We start from the raw sequence: 22,819 nt of genomic DNA, 5'->3' as shown, positions 1-22,819 counted from the left end.
CATTTTACTACACTAAGAATGGTGAAAACAGTGTAGCAATTGGAATATATATTGTGGAGATATGTGAGTTTTAATTCAACAAGCCTATAAGAATTTACTCACCAGCAGCTGGAGCATGAGGAAACCAGACAGTGTGTTCAGTAGCAGGCATGGCTGGCAGCCCCAAGATATTACCAGTCAACATGGCAGGCTAAGCCATAGGGATATGGAAAGTGGAGGTACAGATGCAGGATATTTAAAAAGAATCCGAAGTAAAAGTTAGTATGTAGTTTCAAGGGTGGTGCACCCCTTCACTTTGGTTGCTATGATTGAGTCCATCAGCAGACCCAGCTCAATGGAAATATTATCCATCTTACTTTTTTATTGTAGAGGACAGCAGAGTAATCACAGTATGTATTAAAGTAACATTTAGAGTTTGCCTGTAGGTCAGTATATCATAGGGAATGATATAATAACAAGCAGAGTTAATATTTGGCAAATTGTAATGTCTGAGATCACTGCTACCAAGAATCAGGAGCAGTGGGGTGACACACCATTGTTAGGAGAGACATGGTTTGGAGAGGGGACCAGACAGATGTGCGCCAAGTTTTACTCCATCAGGATTGCACAGTAAGCTTTGGTAATGCTCACAGTGTGCTACTCACACGGTCTACTTAAAGTCATATAAGCAATGAATGCTACGAATATGTTTTAAGTATATTTGTGCTGGTGACAAACTGTTAAGCTCAGACATGGGAAGTTAATGAGCAAGGCTTATGTCTTGTGTGGCATATCACTCCTGAGAATGTAGGTGGACTGGGCATGGTGTATTGGCAAGCTGTTAGCTACGCAAGTGCTATGATATTGTTGTTGTTGATGACCATTTGGTTGTGCCTCATAATTTAATTGAATTAATTGACTTTGTCATCTTGGAGAACATGTAATTAATTATTTCCAGCTTTCCAAACTATCCTCGTAAGGTGTGATAAGCCCTGTGTGGCAAAGAGCATTAATGGCATCTCCCCAACATAGATTAACTGTGTTGATGCATTTATAAAAGTTTTACATGTGACCTCTGTACCACTGACATCAGCATATTCATGTCTGAACAAGTTCAGTGAACCTTCATAAGTGCTATCTTTGATTTTGTATCAGTATGAATGTGCACTCATTTACTTTGGGGACACTGGACCTTAATAATATAACTAATTCTTACCAGAATTAATTTCTCTTTAATTATAGGTGTGGTAATATTCCCCAAATGTTGTTGTGTTTAAAACTTAATTAGGCAGAATTTGCATGTTGGAGTGCAGCATACTGATATTTGCACTGGAGGTAAGGGCAAGTCAGTCTGACAGGTTAAGAATGTGCAGCTGGCCCCAAGGGCACAACACTGAAAGATAGGTCGGTATCAATAGAGGGGCATACATCCCTGTAAATTAATGCTTTCTGAACGATTGTGTTATGTCCAACAGTGTGTTGTAAATCAGCATTTCATGTTACAAATTCTCTCAGAATTGGTCAATGTAAAATTTTCTGCATTCATTCGCCACACAATTTAAGAATTAATCTGACCATGAGAGGATATTAGAAATGTTTTAAATTATGTACACTGCTTCTTTTAACTGTATCCAAATTGGGCTGTCAATAACACATTTTTGATCTTCATATGATAGAATATTATATTAATGAGAAATAAAATACAATTTATTACTGGGAAACAATGTATCAGCAAAATTAATGTGTTATACCTAAAGATCATCCTAACTCAAACAGCAGTTATGACATTATTCACATCAGTATAACTGATCTGAGCATAATCTGTACATGTCACATCATGAAGCACTTGATTCAGCCTTCAAATATAATAATGTACCATACTGATATCCATATACCACATTTCACAGTTTTTCACTAACTTCAAACTATTACCAAAAAGCCATATGTCAGGATGTGTATTAAAAAACAATTATATGTGTACTCATTATGAAAGCCATTGGAGTGATCAGTAATTAAATCAAGACTTTAGCATGTAGTATTATGAACAGAAACTGTAGACACAAGCTTTGCTCTCTTTACTGTCTAATGACTTTGATGAAAATTTCTTCCACCACAAGAATCCAAACAGGCTATTTCCAAGGTGGGAGCATCCAGAATATCTTGTCTAAACAATGTTGGGTATTAGATCACATAGTAACACCAAAAGATACTCTGCAATTATTACATTCTAATGTGTGCTGGTTTGTACATGGAATGGTAAGCCAACTCCCAAAGTTTCAAGAACCAGTATTAACTGAATAATCTAGGGATACACTACAGTCCTCTATGTATTCCTCCCATAGAGAGCATGAAAACAAGATCAACTATTTGCAGACAAATTGAAGCAGTCATTCTTCCCACACTCCAAATGTGAATGGAAAGGGAGAACAAACACCTAACAGGAAGTACCCTCTGCTGTGCACTTCACAGTAGTATGCAGAGTGAGGCAGTAGATACATATGTAGACACATAAAGAAAGAGTTTTTGCAAAGAAGTAAATATGCACTATGCAGCTTTTATGAAGTAATATTTCTCCTGGAAACTCAGACCACTTTTCCTTAGAGTAAAATTATATTTTAATAATAATAGTAATAATAACAGGCCATTACACAACAGGCAATGTCAAATCCATAATACAGTAGGATTAATAACACAAAAGTACAACATGTGAGCTTAATATTATAATTAACTAGTGAACCCAGCAATGCTCTGCAATTGATAAATATGTATGGGAGTGGTATATACATCCTAAACTCCTTCCTCCCAATATCTCTCTTTCTAATACTCCTCCACCTTTCTCTGTCGATCTTCTCCTCCTCCCTCCTCCCTCTCCACCTCCTCTTCCACCCTCTCTCTTTCCATGTCCTTTTCTCCCCTTCCTCTGACCTTGAGCCTTGTTTATTGTTGCTGCAAACAAAACCTTGGGAACTGAAGTTGCTAAAAATAAAGAGGAAAATCAGTTGGAGTCATTGGTCTATGGGGTATGAGAGCGACCTCTCCATCTGCTATCTGCTGGATCTGTGAGGTCAGAAGTTTCAATGAAAGTACACTCCTGGAAATGGAAAAAAGAACACATTGACACCGGTGTGTCAGACCCACCATACTTGCTCCGGACACTGCGAGAGGGCTGTACAAGCAATGATCACACGCACGGCACAGCGGACACACCAGGAACCGCGGTGTTGGCCGTCGAATGGCGCTAGCTGCGCAGCATTTGTGCACCGCCGCCGTCAGTGTCAGCCAGTTTGCCGTGGCATACGGAGCTCCATCGCAGTCTTTAACACTCGTAGCATGCCACGACAGCGTGGACGTGAACCGTATGTGCAGTTGACGGACTTTGAGCGAGGGCGTATAGTGGGCATGCGGGAGGCCGGGTGGACGTACCGCCGAATTGCTCAACACGTGGGGCGTGAGGTCTCCACAGTACATCGATGTTGTCGCCAGTGGTCAGCGGAAGGTGCACGTGCCCGTCGACCTGGGACCGGACCGCAGCGACGCACGGATGCACGCCAAGACCGTAGGATCCTACGCAGTGCCGTAGGGGACCGCACCGCCACTTCCCAGCAAATTAGGGACACTGTTGCTCCTGGGGTATTGGCGAGGACCATTCGCAACCATCTCCGTGAAGCTGGGCTACGGTCCCGCACACCGTTAGGCCGTCTTCCGCTCATGCCCCAACATCGTGCAGCCCGCCTCCAGTGGTGTCGCGACAGGCGTGAATGGAGGGACGAATGGAGACGTGTCGTCTTCGGCGATGAGAGTCGCTTCTGCCTTGGTGCCAATGATGGACGTATGCGTGTTTGGCGCCATGCAGGTGAGCGCCACAATCAGGACTGCATACGACCGAGGCACACAGGGCCAACACCCAGCCTCATGGTGTGGGGAGCGATCTCCTACACTGGCCGTACACCACTGGTGATCGTCGAGGGGACACTGAATAGTGCACGGTACATCCAAACCATCATCGAACCCATCGTTCTACCATTCCTAGACCGGCAAGGGAACTTGCTGTTCCAACAGGACAATGCACGTCCGCATGTATCCCGTGCCAACCAACGTGCTCTAGAAGGTGTAAGTCAACTACCCTGGCCAGCAAGATCTCCGGATCTGTCCCCCATTGAGCATGTTTGGGACTGGATGAAGCGTCGTCTCACGCGGTCTGCACGTCCAGCACGAACGCTGGTCCAACTGAGGTGCCAGGTGGAAATGGCATGGCAAGCCGTTCCACAGGACTACATCCAGCATCTCTACAATCGTCTCCATGGGAGAATAGCAGCCTGCATTGCTGCGAAAGGTGGATATACACTGTACTAGTGCCGACATTGTGCATGCTCTGTTGCCTGTGTCTATGTGCCTGTGGTTCTGTCAGTGTGATCATGTGATGTATCTGACCCCAGGAATGTGTCAATAAAGTTTCCCCTTCCTGGGACAATGAATTCACGGTGTTCTTATTTCAATTTCCAGGAGTGTATTTCTTGTGCCTTTAATCTGCAAATGGGTAGGAGTATAAGATTTCAGGTGATTCAGATTCTGCAGTAGTATTCTCAATATAAGCCGATAAGCCATAAATATGATGTTCTTGTTTTCTGTAAAACCAATAGTGAGGAAGAAAACAAAACAGGAGATTGTTGTGTATAAAATGAATAAGGAAGAAGAACACATATGGGAGACACAATTTGTCTAATGGCTTACATGCCCCATTACCATAGTTAAAACTGACTGCAAGAAAGAAAACGAAACCACACATTTTTACGGCACAGTACAGTATTTTCTTTCTTGCAGTTGGTATTAATGCAAAACCTGTACATTGTTATTTAAAAAAGTGCATAGCCTGAGTGTATATGAATGTTTATTAGTGTATAATGTAGAGATTTGAAGTAAATTGGTCAAACATTTTTGAAATTATGGTAATTCCTTTTCTCTATTATATATTATAAAGAAATCTTGTTGGAAAGTTCTTGTAAAACGTAAATACTTTTGGAAAAGGGACACCACACAGCAAAAAGCAGCAGTATTGAGTTGTTGACAGGCACACACAAAAGAAAGAAAACTTACTAGCTTTATATACATATATATTTACATTTTTCAAAATATATAGCCCATATCTGTCCGAGTGTTTATTACAGTACCGGTACTGTAAAAAACTGAAATAAATCAGTCAAGCACTTTTAAAGATTTTTTGCTAACAATGTTTTCCTTTTATGTATATATTTATGTACCATGTATATTAAAACAATATGTACCCCACTTTCTTCCAAATTTTTGTTAGAATATCATGTAAAATTTGAAGTAGACCGGTCAATAGCTTTTCAAGATTATTGGAAACAATGTTTCCCCTTTATATCACACACACACACACACACACACACACACACATTGCCCACATCTGTCCAATATCTTTCAGGTAGTACGCAGCATTATCTGCAAAAAGTATAAGATTACTATTAATATTGTCTGCAAAGCCATTTACATACAACATGAATAGCAAGGATCCCAACAGACTTCCCCGAGGCACACCCGAAGTTACTTCTATGTCTGGCGGTGATGCTCTGGAGTTCTTCCAAGACAGTAATTTGCAGCAGCTGCCAAGTGTTTGACAGTGGTCAGCGCGATTTTGACCTGCTTATGAACATCCATGTTCGAGAATAGCATTCACAATGGAGCTGCATTTCGACTGGTGCAATGTATTACAAGGCAGTGAACAAATAACTTTAAATTAAGCCTGCTGATTATATTTTAATGTGTTGAACTAAAAAGTTGTAAGTTCCCTACAAGAATTGAAGCAAATGCATAAAATGAGACTTCTATTAAGGCAATCCAAATCCTTTGGAAAAATTACTAGTTTTCTAAAAGTTTTTGAGGTTAATTATAGTTATCAAACTTGAATACTGAGTTAATTTATGTTAAATGCAGATAATATGTAGGGCTACTCCTCTTTAAATGAGAACTAGATGTAACACTATATGTTAGTTTGAATATCTCCTATAGTAACTAAAACACAAGAACCAATTTACTACAAACTGTTCATTGATTATGCAAAGGACAATGGTGGCTTCCGAAAATTCTCAAAAATGCATATTTATTTAAATTGGTAAACAATGAAATGATGGGTGATGTATTCTTTAGTAGAACTGTGAACGAAAAATGCTAATTTGCTACAAAATTAATAATGTATCCAAAACATTGGTAACTTATGAAAATATAGTTTTGTAGGCACCTGAAAAGTTTCCAGAATAACCTATTTCTCACTTAATTGTACAATTCAGTTCAATTCAATCTCTTAACTCATCTGTTAACAATGAAATTAGAAGATGACTGTTTTGAAAGACAATAGGCCAACTGTTCTCAAAAATTTTTAAAGAGATCAGCTAATTTAAGCCTGTAATTGACAATAACGATACAAGTTTATCATGACACTTGTGATTGTTGGAAATTTCACAATACATCACAATACAAACAGGTATTGATACAATCAATGAAAGATAATGCACAAGCAACACAAACAATAAAGTACGGGAACCTAGAACTTCAAATCAGCACACAAATCTTGTATACGTGATACCAATATCACACAAAGGAAAATTCTCAAATTGGCTTTTATGTATAAAAAAAGGTATGTACTGCATGTTTTTTACACTTAGCTGTTTCTGTGCAAGCATGTTTTCTGCCTGTCACAGCTAACAATGCATATAATTATGGTAGTATAGTACAGACAAATTTATTAATGTCACAGAAGGGGTGGGCAGCTAAGCAGTTCTACAGCTTGTGAAAGGTTATTAAATAATTTGTGCCCTATGAATTCATAGCTGTTAACTACTTTTGATAATCTGTGGTATGATACGTAAATGTGTCTATTGCTTCTGTAGCTATGTACATTTTTCCTGCATTTTGCTTCTGGTAGCTTCTTCTTTGCTTAAATTAAAACATAGTTCGTGTATAATTTTGCTACTGTAATTTTTTATTCACAAAATGAAGGTTTACAATGCAGTTTATATGACAACCTAAAATTCTCTAACAGCTTTCTTCTGCATTATTAAGATGTCATGAATGGAGCTAGAGGTCCCCCACAAAATAATACCATATGAGAGTATGCTATGAAAATCCAACATAGCATCTTCTAACGTCGATTTTTGGTACACACTGCATAAGCCACCTTCGGCTACTCTAAACATTGAAATTTTACATTTTGACTACAGGGATTCCTGCAGGGAGGGCATATGGGTGGAGGGCAGTGAGGGCAGTTGATCCTAGTGAGAATTCATATAGTTTATGAATATTAAGGACCTGTAACAGCATGACCCAGACTTTTATAACCTAAAATATCTGGAAAATTATCATTAGAATGACCTGAAAATATCAATAAAATGGCGTAAAAATGATATAAAATATATGTAAATGAATTAGAGTAATGAAAAATTTTATAGGTGTTACAACTGAAATTACAAAATGGATAATTATTTTAAAATTGCTGTGGTTTTTTTAAATAATTCTCATTCTTTGATAATATACAAAAATTGTATAATCATCATAGCACTGTTGTGGTGAATGACACTCAGCATGCAGAAGTTCTTGAAAGGGAGGGAATGTCTGTTGTCGGGCAACACAACCTATGCTCCCACAGCGAAATTCTAGTCATACGCCATAACCACTCGGCCATGACTGCCAGTCACAGAGTCTTCTCTCAACACATGAAACTGCTGCCATTTAAAGCAATGTCACTGCAGAAAACGGCCTAGCTGCACCCTTTTCTGTAGCGATTCCATCACTACCAGACTAGCTGTTACAAAAGTGTTATAATTTTCTCACGGACAGGGACTTGAATCCAGGATCTTTTGGGTAAGAGCCTAATGCTCTACTGACTGAGCTATTTGGACCCATGGATAATGGAGCAGCTGCATGATGTACAAGTGATTCACATGTCGTAATTACTTGCTTTTGGCTCCAATGACAACTTCACCAACTTCTGCAGATAGAAAATATTTCAACATTTGCTGAAGTGATAGGAGCATGTACTTGGATATTTTCCTCTATTTTTAAAAATGAATTAAAGAAACAAACATAAGAATATCAATTTTCACAAATGGACATTACATTGGTACAATATCCATAGTAAATATTGATCTTTTTGTTTCAATAACTGTACCTAGTAAGAAGCATTAGAAACAGGGATTCTGGAGCAAGTCCCTCCCATTAATGCCCCTCCACCATGGCACTAATATTAGGTATATCTTATATGAGTTAACAACAGCAAGTGATACAAGAATGATAAGCAGATGAATCATCAATTTATTTTTGACATGAATGAATACATTCTTGAGCAACGTTGTTATACTCGTATTTTCTTATAGGCATGCATATTGCTCTTAGAATGAAATTTGCACTCTGCAGTGCAGTGAGCGCTGATATGAAACTTACTGCCAGATTAAAATTGTGTGCCAGAGCAGGACTCCAGGACTCGAACTTGGGACCTTTGCCTTTCGTATGCAAGTGCTTTACCAACTGAGCTCCTCAAGCATGACCCATGACCCATCCTCACAGCTTTAATTCTGTCAATACCTCATCTCTGACCTTCCAAACTTCACAGAAGCTCTCCTGTGAGAACACTTGCCCTCGAAATGCAAAGATTCCGAGTTCGAGCCACAGTCCAGCAAAGAGTTCTAAGCTGCCAGGAAGTTTCATGTGTGCATTGTTCTTTCTTGTTGACATTAAAAGAATGAATCAATGTATCATAAACAGACATAAAATACAAACCTGTAAAAAAGGAAGAAAATGTTGAAAATGGTATTATGGCAAGTGCAACTGTCAATGACCAAGAAATTGAACATTATATCATTGTTTTATCTTTTGTTTGATTATCTTTTGTATCTTCTTTGCACCTCAGTCTAGGTATGTAAATGTGCCTGTGTTGCTCTCTTTCACTGGGAAGAAAATTGTGGTAAATAAAGAAGGCTGTGTTAAAGTGCACACTATTTATACTTATCACCTATAGTGGTGACCATGTGGTGATCTGTTAAGGAATTCATTTTTCATTCTGAGACATAATTATGGTCTAACATTAAGAAAATGCCACCCTCCACCGCCAAGACAGAAGATCAACTGGTTTTTCCTTACAGTCTCCTACTGTTCCTGAATTAGACACTGCTAAAGGCCTTAAAGGCTGCAATTTTGGATGTCGCAACTGGACGCCATTTTACAACTGCAGAACATTACTTCAGAATTCACTGTTCTCATTTTGCAGCTGGATTTAAAAATGATTGAGCAAGTTGAGGATACTCTGCCTCATTGTTCTTTTACAGTGTTCAGAAAAACTGTTTTGCAGCATTTCCTTGTGCTCCCAGAATCTCATTTGCAAATATTGTGGGCAATAATTTTAGTACCGGTGAATCTCCCTCCCAGCTACTACACCCGCTTTGTACTTTGGCAGGTTCAGAACTCCTTTCAGAACAGTCAGTGAAATTATTTTGGTTGCATTACATCCTGCAGGCTGTTCACAGAGTTTTGTCCACAATTCCTGACCTAATTGTGGATGAATTGGCTTTAAAGGCAAATGCTGTGGCATTTGCATGTTACAAAATGGTTAATTCATGCAGAGCAATAGATGACGTTATGGACCTCGGCCATGAACCGCACACATCTGGCATGCCAAGTTACGTTTCACATGCTGGGCACTTGGACGAGCAGCCACCGGAGCCACCTATGGAGTGAATCCTCACTGAACTGGCAAGACCAAACACCAAGCTGGCAGATGGCAGTGCAAGAAGCATACAGCACATCAGTGAGCAGCCACCACCCAAATTCAAATGGTGTTGGTTCCACAGATGCTTTAGGCACAATGCTAGATGATATTCACAATGGCGCAGGTTCCCAAACGACAACAACAGACACATATATGTGCCCATGTTTGTTCTACCACCAGTAAGCACCTAATTGAAATGCACAATGCAACAGTTTATGCTAAATGTGAATCTTCATGATTATTCATCTTGGATAAGATGTCTGGTATGGAATTATTGGACAACACAGATTCAGAGATTAGCGTTGTTCCACAGGACGTGAAGAACAAGCCTCAGCTTTCTGGCATCCCTATACTAATGGCTGCAAATCAATCTTCAATTCAGACATATGGTTGGAGGCATATGACATGGAATCTGCAGAACCTTTCTGGTGTTACTTAGTGGCTGAGAAATCTGCCCCCATATTGGGTGTCAACCAGCCAATGACATTTCGCAGCAGTTTTTTAAAAAATTCACTGCAATTATGGCTCTGATAATGGTAATGAGCCAGTGGCAACATTCCACCTTCCCCAACATTCACACAATACTGGGACAGCCTGTCACTTTCTGCCCACGCCAACTACCTCCAGGGAAGTTAAGGGTGACTAAAGCCGCTTTTGAAACAGTGCTAACAGACAGAACAGAGTCTCACTCTAACAGTGCATGGGCCCTTCCCTTACAAATGTTTCAGAAAAAGGATAAGTCTTGGTTTCCAGAATGAGATTTTCACTCTGCAGCGGAGTGTGCGCTGATATGAAACTTCCTGGCAGATTAAAACTGTGTGCCCGACCGAGACTCGAACTCGGGACCTTTGCCTTTCGCGGGCAAGTGCTCTACCAACTGAGCTACCAAAGCACGACTCACGCCCGGTACTCACAGCTTTACTTCTGCCAGTACCTCGCCTCCTACCTTCCAAACTTTACAGAAGCTCTCCTGCGAACCTTGCAGAACTAGCACTCCTGAAAGAAAGGATCCTTTCTGGTGTAAGAAAAGTCCCTGGACCAGTCTGGTCAAGAAGACTTTCAAGCCCAAGAAATTGTCTTTAATGAAGGCTGTCTTATTGGTCCACCCCATTTCCAGGGCACAGATGGCTTTTTTGGTTGATGCCAGCCAGTTTGCTGTAGGAGCAGTGCTCCAGCAATCAGCATAAAGAGGGTGGCAGGTCAGTCTACACAGCAAAAGAACTGGAGTGCATTTGATAGAGCGCTCATTGATACATATATATCTCTATCAGACATTTTTGACAGTACCTGGAACACGTGTAACTCAAAATTTATACAGGTCACAAACCATTAACTTCATTTTTATAGTGGGTGTTTGAACTGAACTTCCAGCATCAAATCTGTTTTGCAGAATTTATTGCCCAATACTCTATTGATATCAACCACAGTCTGGGTCTGACAACACTGTTGCAGATTGCTTATCAGACAATTGTGCATCTTTGATGTGTATTGATTAGACAGCTATCCCAAAAGCCCAAGATTCTGGTGCATTTTTACAGGAGTGTGAGCTTGATCTTGTATCCACTGGTCTGAAACTTGAACATGCACCAGTACATGGTTCCCAGACCCACCTATGGTGTCACACATCTCAGAACGTTTTGCTCTTGTTTACTCCATTACGTTGGCGGTGCACTATCTTTGATGTTTCGCATGCCTTATCACATCGTTACGTCAGCACTTCTGCTGAGTTTGTGGCCTCCAAAGTGGTGTGGTGTGGAATGCAGAAGACTGCTGGTGCTGGCCACATAATTACATACCATGTCAGAAAAACAAAACTGGTCGCCACACAACCTCTCCTATTGATGCATTCTCCCCCCCCCCCCTCCCCCCGCGTACAGGTCGTTTTGCCCACATTCATGTTGACATTGTAGGACTCCATCCTTGCTCAAAGGGGTTTCTTCATTTTGTCATCTTAATTCTAAGGTTTACCAGGTGGCCAGACGTGTGTCCTGTGGCTGACTTTTCTGCATGCAGTTGCTGAGCAATTATCTCCAAATGGTTTGATCTGTTCGATATTCCTACAGCAGTAACATCTGAAAAGAGGATGTCAATCTGATTCCCAATTACTTAATAAGCTGCTACATATGACAGGTTGCAAACACCTACAAACTATGAGCCACCATCCTTGCAGCAACTGCATGGCAGAAAATATGCACCATACTCTGAAGGGCCTGGGGCGCGGACAGTTACCTTGCATATGGTTTTGCTGGGACTCCATAGTGTGTTAAAGAGGGATATCAGGTGTTCTTCAGCACAATTAGTGTATGGCAATGCATTGAAGGTACCCAGGGAATTTTAGCTTCAATCCCTTTCAGTGACTGGGGAATGGGCAATGACAGCCAATTTCTGCATCAGCTGCAGGTTGCAATGCACTTAGCACACCCTCCTCCCCCATTGCGGCACGGTTCTTGATCACTCTTTTTCCCAAAGATCTCATTACTTGCCCTCAGATATGCATTATGGATGACACCGTCAGGCCCCCCTTGATTCCTATTTATTTAGGAGCATTCTCTGTGTTTTCTCCCAACACCAAGACCTTCATAGTTGATAAAAGTGGAAAACATGTCTCAGTCTCAGTTAACCAACTTAAACCAGCGTTTACCAAGTTACCACAGTCCCCCCATGTGGCCAGTCCTCTTCAGCCTTTCTCCAGCCCCTCAGACGCATTTTGGCAGATACACCAAATGCATCTACCCTGAGATCTGGGGATCTCCAGGTTTCCAGAATGACAGTGTCTAGTGTGTTTTAGCATAGCTTTCCAGCTTTCCAAAATGGTGGTGGTGGTGAGGGGGGAGGGGGCTGATTTGGCGTGGTGAGTGCCATAATCAATGACCAAGAAGTCAAACATATACTGTGTTATATCTTTTGTCTCTTCCTTGTACTATGGTCTAGCTGTGAAAATGTGCCAGTATTGTGCTCTTTTGTTGGGAAGTAAATTATGGTAAATAAAGAAGGAGTCATGAAAGCGCATACTGTGTACATTTCTCACCTATAATAAAATCCTTAAAAATGAAATTTAAATTTCAAATGGCTACTGCCATTGGGCAGTATTGAATGCCAGGATATGGCACAAAAATCCATGCACTGATCAATATGATACGATAATAACTGTTTAATGATTCATATTGAGATTCTTTATTTACCACTGGCCACCTGAGGTGGAATTGGCATTTTATGTTGATAGCATATTTCAATGACAGATGATTATCAAGACAATGATGGATTGGATATGATAGGTTGAAATGGTAACGACTTGATAATGTGTGTTCTCAATCCCTTAGCAGCCACAAGGGCTCTTTGTGTTTCCAGGCTGAATCCTGTCATATATCACAATATTCCTGATGTGCTGTTTTTGAGATGTAAGACAGGTAAGATAAAAACTGGCTGCCAGCATCTTCTGTCACTGGAGAAATGGTAGAATGTGGGGGACTCAGCAACCATAATGAAGTACAGGATGTGTAATGCTCACCACAATGCTACACTTTGTAGTTCTTGCAGCTCCTATACCTTGTATGCATACCCCCAAAATCAGGTTATACACTTGAAACAATCATTTGCAGTTACTACAAAATGTAACAATAGAACACTATTGTTAGAGGTTTTCAACAAAGCTTTCACTGCAATGAAAGTAAATTTTACCAACTTTATGGAGTTGAAAGTAATGAACTGTTTGTCCGAATTGACAGTTGCCTGAGAGGTGAATATTATGCAAAATAAAAATGTCAGCATGCTCAAACAATTTTTTATGCCAATAATTTATTGAGGGAATATGGCTTGTGACAGGACTACTAGAAAATAATGTAAGTGGCATAAACACATAACTTGCACCACAAATGTTACGGAAATTGAAAGCACTATTGATGTATGGATTTCACAGAATGGATTGTTAGCGGTCTAAAAAAAGGGCAAATTGTAACGTCAGCAGTGTATTTTTGTAGAATTCTAGTATGAGTCATTTATGAGTTATCATGTTTTGAAACACCAACACTTGTTTGTGCCATTCAACCTGTGTAGTTGCTTGGCTTGACGTTGTTATGTTTGCTTACAGTGTGATTGTGTGCTCCTTAAACTCACTGAGACTTGCTAGTCAGTTAGTGTATGACAGTCCAAGCAGTAGTTTGCCAGTGGACAATAGGATTTACTAAAGCAGAAAGTTACCATGTTCATGGTGTACAGACAGTGTAGGAAGGATTCAGTTTGTTCTTGTATGGTGTACGCAGCAAGATGTCCCAATAGACACAACCAATCTTCAATTATTTATCAACTTTGCATGAGGACGTGGCATGAGTCAGGCAAGTGTCATGTACAGCGATTAAGCCAAAAACCCAACTGAAGGACATGGTTCATAACGTCGATAAAAGACAAAAGATGTTAGAAAGTGCAACAGCCTGATTGACTTAGACATTGCAAATGATGTGATGAATGCAACAACAGACTTAAAAATGGTGATGACAGACTTCCTTAAGAAGATGATGCACGCTAAAGTGATTGTATGCACTATTCCATACAGACATGACATAACAGAATTGAATGACAAAATTGCCCTAACGAACAGCTACATAATGAGCACTGTGTCACGCTATAACCATGCTACTGCAGTGGACATAAATGTCTTCCTCAGATGAAGTGACTACACAAAACATGGGCTTCACTTAGTGTTTAAAGGAAAAGATAAACTTTGCAAAAATTTACAGTATGCATTGTTGGGATGGTCCAACAGACCAGCATTAATAACAGTCAAGCCTAACCTACCCTCTGCAGAAAAACATCTGAGAAGAACTGATGAGTCTATAACAGCAACACAACCAGAAGTAGACAGAGAATCATCAGCAGGTATATCGCTACCTAGGACAGCACGGGAAGCAGCAACAGAATCAAACAACTCAAACAGCACTACTTCTTCATTGACCCTCTCCTATGCAGAAGTGGTTTCTGCACAGAAACGTGATGTTGAAGAAGTACCATCAAGAGGAGCAACAGAACCACTACCACAAAAGAAACCAGAAAGGAAATAAAAGTGGAGTTTTCTGCAATTACTGCAGCAACAGCAGCAACGATTCCAACATCTCAGTCAACAACTTTAACAGCTTCAGCATCAGTAGAAGTTCCAGAAACAGCAGTAGCACCAGCATCAATACTATCAGCACTAATGACTCCAACAGCAGAGGTAATAGCAACAGCAGTGGCACCAAGAACAGCAGCTACAGTTAGTGTCAACTTAAGGCCAAGTTGGTCTGTAACAAAAAAAGAAGGATTTATTTCTGTCTCCCCCTAAAAAGGATCAATGTGACAAATTCAGTTAAGGAGCAGTCTCACACAATGCTATACATAAATCTAGACAATCAATTGTTACTGATGAAACAATAGCAGAATCTCCTCACGGAAATGTATTGACTGATATAAATCATTATTTTCTCCCAAACATCTATTTTCATAATGTGAAGGGATTTAAGAATAAGCTAAATGAGTTAGAACTTTTAACAAGCATCAACAGTGAAATATCAGCTGCCCAAATACTATGTGTGACTGAACACTTTATGAAGTCCCTCGAAATAGAATCAGTTGTGTTGCCACAACTCAGAGTAGTGCACCATTTTCCAATGAAAAACTTCAGAGGTGGAGGAAGCTGCATATTTGTAAAAGACAGTGTTGCAGCTACTCCACTGGACATATGCAACTCCTACTCTACGGTATTCAAAAAGAGATAGAATTGTGTGTGACTGAAATCAAAGATATTAATGTTCATGTAACATCTGTTTATAGATCTCCCTCATGCAGCTTGCACTCATTTTAAAGATATTTTGCACCAGTATTAGAAAAAGTGATGAAAGGAAAACCATTAAGGGTGATAATCTGATGTGATTTTAACATCAGTTTCCTCACAGAAGGCAATGATCAGTCTGACTTTAAAAAGTTTGTGAACTGTTGGTTCCTTGATATGAAGGGTACAACCCTAATTAGGGTAACTAGTCAAACTGTAAGCGCTCTTGATCAAGTGGTTAGCAACATGGATTGTTCTGTTAGATCTATAATCTGGGATTTTCTGACCATACTGCATTGATTACACAGACAGTCTGTCTGTAATGTAAACATCAATGACAATACAATGCGGAAGTTTCCGTCAAAGCAATGTACTCCATTTTCTGTCCCACTTGCAGAGAGAAAACTGGGAGACCATATACCCCTCTCAAACAGTAGATGAAAAGTTTGAAACTTTTCTAAACATTTTCTGTTACTATTTCAACTGCCACTTCCCTTTCAAGACAAAAACCATATGTAACAATAGAGCATCCTCCAACTGGATCGCAATAGGTATCATAACATCAGCAAAGAGAAAGAGAGAGCTTTTCTCCTTTAGCAAGACTAGCCTTGGTAACATTGAACAATTCAAGAAATACTTCCCTGAATACAAAAGAATATTTAGGAATGTGGTGAATGCTGCTAAAAGCTACAAGATGACTTCCTCCTGAATTCTCTGTACAATAAAAGCAAATGGATATGAGAAATAATCAGTGCAAAAATAGGTAGAAATAGGAAAAGAGTAAATAACATAAAACTTAAAGTAAATTCAACATTAATTACTGACAAGAGGAAGTAGCTCAGGAATTTAACTCATACTTTATTGAAGCCATGGAAAAACTAACAGAGATCTAAAAAGTAATTGCCTCCCTCAGTCAGTCCTCAATTTCTTATCAGCTGCATCGGGAGCAGAGATAGAAAACATAACCAGTAGTAAAATAAGGAAACTATCATCACCAGGAGGAGACATGATCCCCTGCTTCCTTCTTCGCAAATGCTGTAAACTTGTTAGTAAACCACTGTCTCACATAATACATGCTACATTTTCTGGTGCATTATTTCCAAGAAAACTTAAATTGGCAAAAATTAATACCCATACATAAGAAGGACCTAAAGATCCTGGTGACACATCCAGTTGCAGTGCTCTCAGTATTCAGTAAAATATTTGAGTATGTAGTGGCTGCCAGACTAAACTCACACACTGGACTCGCATTCGGAAGGATGACGGTTCAATCCCACGTCCGGCCATCCTAATTTAGGTTTTCCACAATTTCCCTAAATCGCTCCAGGAAAATGCCAGGATGGTTCCTTCAAAAGGGCATGGCCGACTTCCTTCCCCGTCCTTCCCTAATGCAATGAGACTGATGACCTGGCTGTCTGCTCTCCTCCCCCAAACAACCAACTAAATTCATTTCTTAGAAAAATAACATTCTCTCTCCTGCTCAGCATGGTTTCCAAGAAAATAAAACAACTATTGATGCAATACATGAATTCTCAAGAAATGTCCAGGTTTATGACATGGTGAACCATGACATACTTTTGTAAAAGTTAGATTGATGTCTGACAAGGGGAACTGCTTGTGGCTGGATCAGTAGTTATTTTAAAGCCTGAGCACAGTATGTTCATATAAATATAGTAGATCATCCAGGTGTCCTAAATGTGGTGCACTCATTTACACAAATCTTAAAACATGGTGTGCCACAGACTCAATTTTAGGCCCTTCATTATTTCTTTTTTATCTAAATGGCCTCCCCTCCACCCTACCCACTAGTAACAGATTTTTGTTCACCGACAATCCTAATATCCTTTTTGTTGTTGTAGTTGTTGTGGTCTTCAGTCCTGAGACTGGTTTGATGCAGCTCTCCATGCTACTCTATCCTATGCAAGCTTCTTCATCTCCCAGTACCAATTGCAACCTACATCCTTCTGAATCTGCTTAGTGTATTCATCTCTTGGTCTCCCTCTACGATTTTTACCCTCCACACTGCCCTCCAATACTAAACTTGTGATCCCTTGATGCCTCAGAACATGTCCTAGCAACCGATCCCTTCTTCTAGTCAAGTTGAGCCACAAGCTTCTCTTCTCCCCAATCCTATTCAATACTTCCTCATTAGTTATGTGATCTACCCATCTAATCTTCAGCATTCTTCTGTAGCACCACATTTTGAAAGCTTCTATTCTCTTCTTGTCCAAACTATTTATGGTCCATGTTTCACTTCCATACATGGCTACACTCCATACAAATACTTTCAGAAGCGACTTCCTGAAACTTAAACCTATACTGGATGTTAACAAATTTCTCTTCTTCAGAAATGCTTTCCTTGCCATTGCCAGTCTACATTTTATATCCTCTCTACTTCGACCATCATGTTATTTTGCTCCTCAAATAGCAGAACTCCTTTACTACTTTAAGTGTCTCATTTCCTAATCTAATTCCCTCAGCATCACCCGACTTAATTCAACTACATTCCATTATCCTCGTTTTGCTTTTGTTGATGTTCATCTTATATCCTCCTTTCAAGACACTATCCATTCCGTTCAACAGCTCTTCCAAGTCCTTTGCTGTCTCTGACAGAATTACAATGTCATTGGCGAACCTTAAAGTTTTTATTTCTTCTCCATGGATTTTAATACTTACTCCAAATTTTTCTTTTGTTTCTGTGGTGTCACCGCCAGACACCACACTTGCTAGGTGGTAGCCTTTAAATCGGCCGCGGTCTGTTAGTATACATCGGACCCGCGTGTCGCCACTGTCAGTGATTGCAGACCGAGCACCGCCACACGGCAGGTCTAGAGAGACGTCCTAGCACTCGCCCCAGTTGTACAGCCGACTTTGCTAGTGATGGTTCACTGACAAATTATGCTCTCATTTGCCGAGACGATAGCTAGCATAGCCTTCAGCTACGTCATTTGCTACAACCTAGCAAGGCGCCATTATCATTTGCTATTTATCTTGTGATGCATGTACGGTCAGACCGATGTTCACCAATTATGGATTTAAGTTAAGTGTTCCAGAAGCTACGTACCTATTTTGCTATTCTCTATTCCTTTAACTGTTCCAGACCTCACGCCAGCCTGCGTGAGCTTATACGCGTGCCTTTCGGCTTCCTCTCATAGTGGCTTGGCTGTCTTGCCAAGTCACAACAGTTTGCTTTACTGCTTGCTCAATATACAGATTGAGCAACATCGGGGAGAGGCTACAACCCTGTCTCACTCCCTTCCCAACCACTGCATTCCCTTGATGTCCCTCGACTCTTATACCTGCCATCTGGTTTTTGTACAAATTGTAAATAGCTTTTCCCTCCCTGTATTTTACCCCTTCCACCTTCAGAATTTGAAAGAGAGTATTCCAGTCAACATTGTCAAAAGCTTTCTCTAAGTCTACAAATGCTAGGAACGTAGGTTTGCCTTTCCTTAATCTAGCTTCTAAGATAAGTCGTAGGGGCAGTATTGCCTCACGCGTTCCAATATTTCTATGGAATCCAAACTGATCTTCCCCGAGGTTGGCTTCTACTAGTTTTTCCATTCGTCTGTAAGGAATTCGTGTTAGTATTTTGCAGCCGTGAATTATTAAACTGATAGTTCGGTAATTTTCACATCTGTCAACACCTGCTTTCTTTGGGATTGGAATTATTATATTATTCTTGAAGTCTGAGGGTATTTCGCCTGTCTCATACATCTTGCTCACCACATGGTAGAGTTTTGTCAGGACTGGCTCTCCCAAGGCTGTCAGTAGTTCTAATGGAATGTTGTCTACTCCCGGGGCCTTGTTTCGACTCAGGTCTTTCAGTGCTCTGTCAAACTCTTCACACAGTATCGTATCTCCCATTTCATCTTCATCTACATCCTCTTCCATTTCTATAATATTGTCCTCAAGTACATGGCCCTTGTGTAGACCCTCTATATACTCCTTCCACCTTTCTGATTTCCCTTCTTTGCTTAGAACTGGGTTCCCATCTGAGTTCTTGATATTCATACAAGTGGCTCTCTTTTCTCCAAAGGTCTCTTTAATTTTCCTGTAGGCAGTATCTATCTTACCCTTAGTGAGATAAGCCTCTACATCCTTACATTTGTCCTCTAGCCATCCCTGCTTAGCCATTTTGCACTTCCTGTCAATCTCATTTTTGAGACGTTTGTATTCCTCTTTGCCTGCTTCATTTACTGCATTTTTATATTTTCTCCTTTCATCAATTAAATTCAATATATCTTCTGTTACCCAAGGATTTCTACTAGCCCTTGTCTTTTTACCTACTTGATCCTCTACTGCCTTCACCACTTCGTCCCTCAAAGCTTCCCATTCTTCTTCTACTGTATTTCTTTCCCCCATTCTTGTCAATTGTTCCATTATGCTCTCCCTGAAACTCTGTACAACCTCTGGTTTAGTCAGTTTATGCAGGTCCCATCTCCTTAAATTCCCACCTTTTTGCAGTTTCTTCAGTTTTAATCTACAGTTCATAACCAATAGATTGTGGTCAGAGTCCGCATCTGCCCCTGGAAATGTCTTACAATTTAAAACCTGGTTCCTAAATCTCTGTCTTGCCATTATATAATCTATCTGAAACCTGTCAGTATCTCCAGGCTTCTTCCATGTATACAATCTTCTTTTATGATTCTTGAACCAAGTGTTAGCTATGATTAGGTTGTGCTCTGTGCAAAATTCTACCAGGCAGCTTCCTCTTTCGTTTCTTACCCCCAATCCATATTCACCTACTACGTTTCCTTCTCTCCCTTTTCCTACTGATGAATTCCAGTCACCCATGACTATTAAATTTTCATCTCCCTTCACTATCTGAATAATTTCTTTTATTTCATCATACATTTTTTCAATTGTTTCGTCATCTGCAGAGCTAGTTGGCATATAAATTTGTACTACTGTGGTAGGCGTGGGCTTCGTATCTATCTTGGCCACAATAATGCATTCACTATGCTGTTTGTAGTAGCTTACCCACATTCCTATTTTCCTATTCATTGTTAAACCTACTCCTGCATTACCCCTATTTGATTTTGTGTTTATAACCCTGTAGTCACCTGACCAGAAGTCTTGTTCCTCCTGCCAACGAAATTCACTAGTTCCCACTATATCTAACTATAACCTATCCATGTCCCTTTTTAAATTTTCTAACCTACCTGCCCGATTAAGGGATCTGACATTCCACGCTCCGATCCGTAAAACGCCAGTTTTCTTTCTCCTGATAACAACATCTTCACGAGTAGTCCCCACCTGGAGATCCGAATGGGGGACTATTTTACCTCCGGAATATTTTACCCATGCCATCATCATTTAACCATACAGTAAAGCTGCATGCCCTCGGGAAAAACTGCGGCCGTAGTTCCCCCTTGCTTTCAGCCCTTCGCAGTACCAGCACAGCAAGGCCGTTTTGGTTAGTGTTACAATGCCAGATCAGTCAATCATCCAGAGTGTTGCCCCTGCAACTACTGAAAAGGCTGCTGCTCCTCTTCAGGAACCACACATCTGTCTGGCCTCTCAACAGATACCCCTCTGTTGTGGTGGCACCTACGGTACGGCTATCTGTATCACTGAGGCACGCAAGCCTCCCCACCAACGGCAAGGTCCATGGTTCATGGGGGGCTAATATCCTTATCTCAGCTGAATCTCACCAGTCAGCAATCAACTGAAATGTAGCTCAAATAGACTAATGGCTAGCATGAAACAGAGTGCTCCTCAATACAAAAAAAAGACAATGTGCCTAGCCTTTAATACCATTCAAAACGGAACTCCCCATGTTCCAACAGTAACATTAAGTGACAGCAATACTGAATTTGCCAGTGAGACAAAATTCTTAGGGATCCACATCATGGACACACTTACATGGAAAAACCTCATTGTTGTGATTAGTTACGGGCTAAGCAAAGTCTGTTTTATGCTCCACTCAGTGAGGGATGAGCTAAATACCTGCACATTGACTTGCATGTCTCAAGCTCTTTTCCATTCAGTACTAAATTATGGAATTATATTTTGGGGCCATAGTGCCAAGTCAGTGAAATTATTCAAACTGCAAAACAAACACAAAAAAAAAGCAGTTAGAACAGTCCTGTACAAGCATCAAAGACAACCATGTAAACCATCTTTGAAAAATTAAACAAACAGCCTCTTCCTAGTCAATACATTGTAGGACAACTCTGCTTTATTAAACAAAACATCAGTGGACTAGACTGGAACCTGGATAATCACCACCATGATACAAAGTTGAAGAGTTTGTTAAGGTTAGTTCCCCATTCAACTAAACTGTTTAGTGGCAGTAATAAGTATATAGGAATCAAACTTTATAGCCATCTTCCTGAAGAAATAGAAATTATTCAGAAACCAACTAAATTTAAAAAAAACATTAAGGGCACTGTTGACAAAGCGTTGCTTCTGCAGTGTACACACACACACACACACACACACACACACACACACACACACACACACACACTTCTGAGTACTGAATGATCGAGTAAGAATATATGTGTAATATATATTTTGTGTTATGTGTACTTATGTAACAATGTTGTATGTACATGTGTTTTTCATCATCTGCTTGACTTGTCCCATATCATGCTGTACATTTCTGTACATTGAATGACTGAATGGATCAATAAAGGTACAATACAATACAATGCATTCTCCATCGACATACGTTTCACCACAACTACATCCCTGTCCATCAACAGCTGCATGGAAATGATTACGAGAATCGTTTTAAGTTTTGTACATGGACATTAAGACTGGATACTCCAGATGAATCATGTATCTTGTTTAGTGATGAAGCCACATTTACTAATAATGAGCAGGTAAACCACCAAAACATGCACTATTGGTCTGTTGACAATCCCTATTGGCTTCTGGAACATCAGCATCTACAGAGTGTAAATGTGTGGTGTGGGATACTGAACCATCAGTTCATAGGCCTGTTTTTCATAGTTGTAATACAGAATGTGCACAATTATTGCAGTCTCCTAATAGATCATCTTCCATGGATGCTAGAAGACATTCCTCTGCTGACGAGGAGGAACCTGTGGTACCAACATGATGACTGAGCAGAAAGTACTACAGCATGACTTCATGAATCATTTCCAAATCATTGAACTGGATGCAGAGGACCTGTACCTTGGCCAGCCATTCCCTGGATTTGAAGCCTGCTGACGTTTTCTTATGGGGAAAGCTGGAAGACACTGTCTACAAGACCATAGCAGCTACACGGGATGATATGCAGTGATGTATTA

At 40.2% G+C, this 22,819-nt stretch overlaps 1 protein-coding gene across 1 annotated transcript in view; it reads right to left on the bottom strand.

Annotated features, from left to right (window-relative positions):
- LOC126234599 (uncharacterized) overlaps positions 1 to 22,819 on the bottom strand; it is a 231,141-nt gene that overhangs the window by 39,649 nt on the left and 168,673 nt on the right. The gene's annotated exons all lie outside the window — the stretch shown is intronic.

The sequence above is a fragment of the Schistocerca nitens genome, chromosome 2 (assembly GCF_023898315.1).
Source record: "Schistocerca nitens isolate TAMUIC-IGC-003100 chromosome 2, iqSchNite1.1, whole genome shotgun sequence".
Lineage (NCBI taxonomy): Eukaryota > Metazoa > Arthropoda > Insecta > Orthoptera > Acrididae > Schistocerca > Schistocerca nitens.
This window is presented reverse-complemented; position numbering and strand designations above follow the sequence as displayed.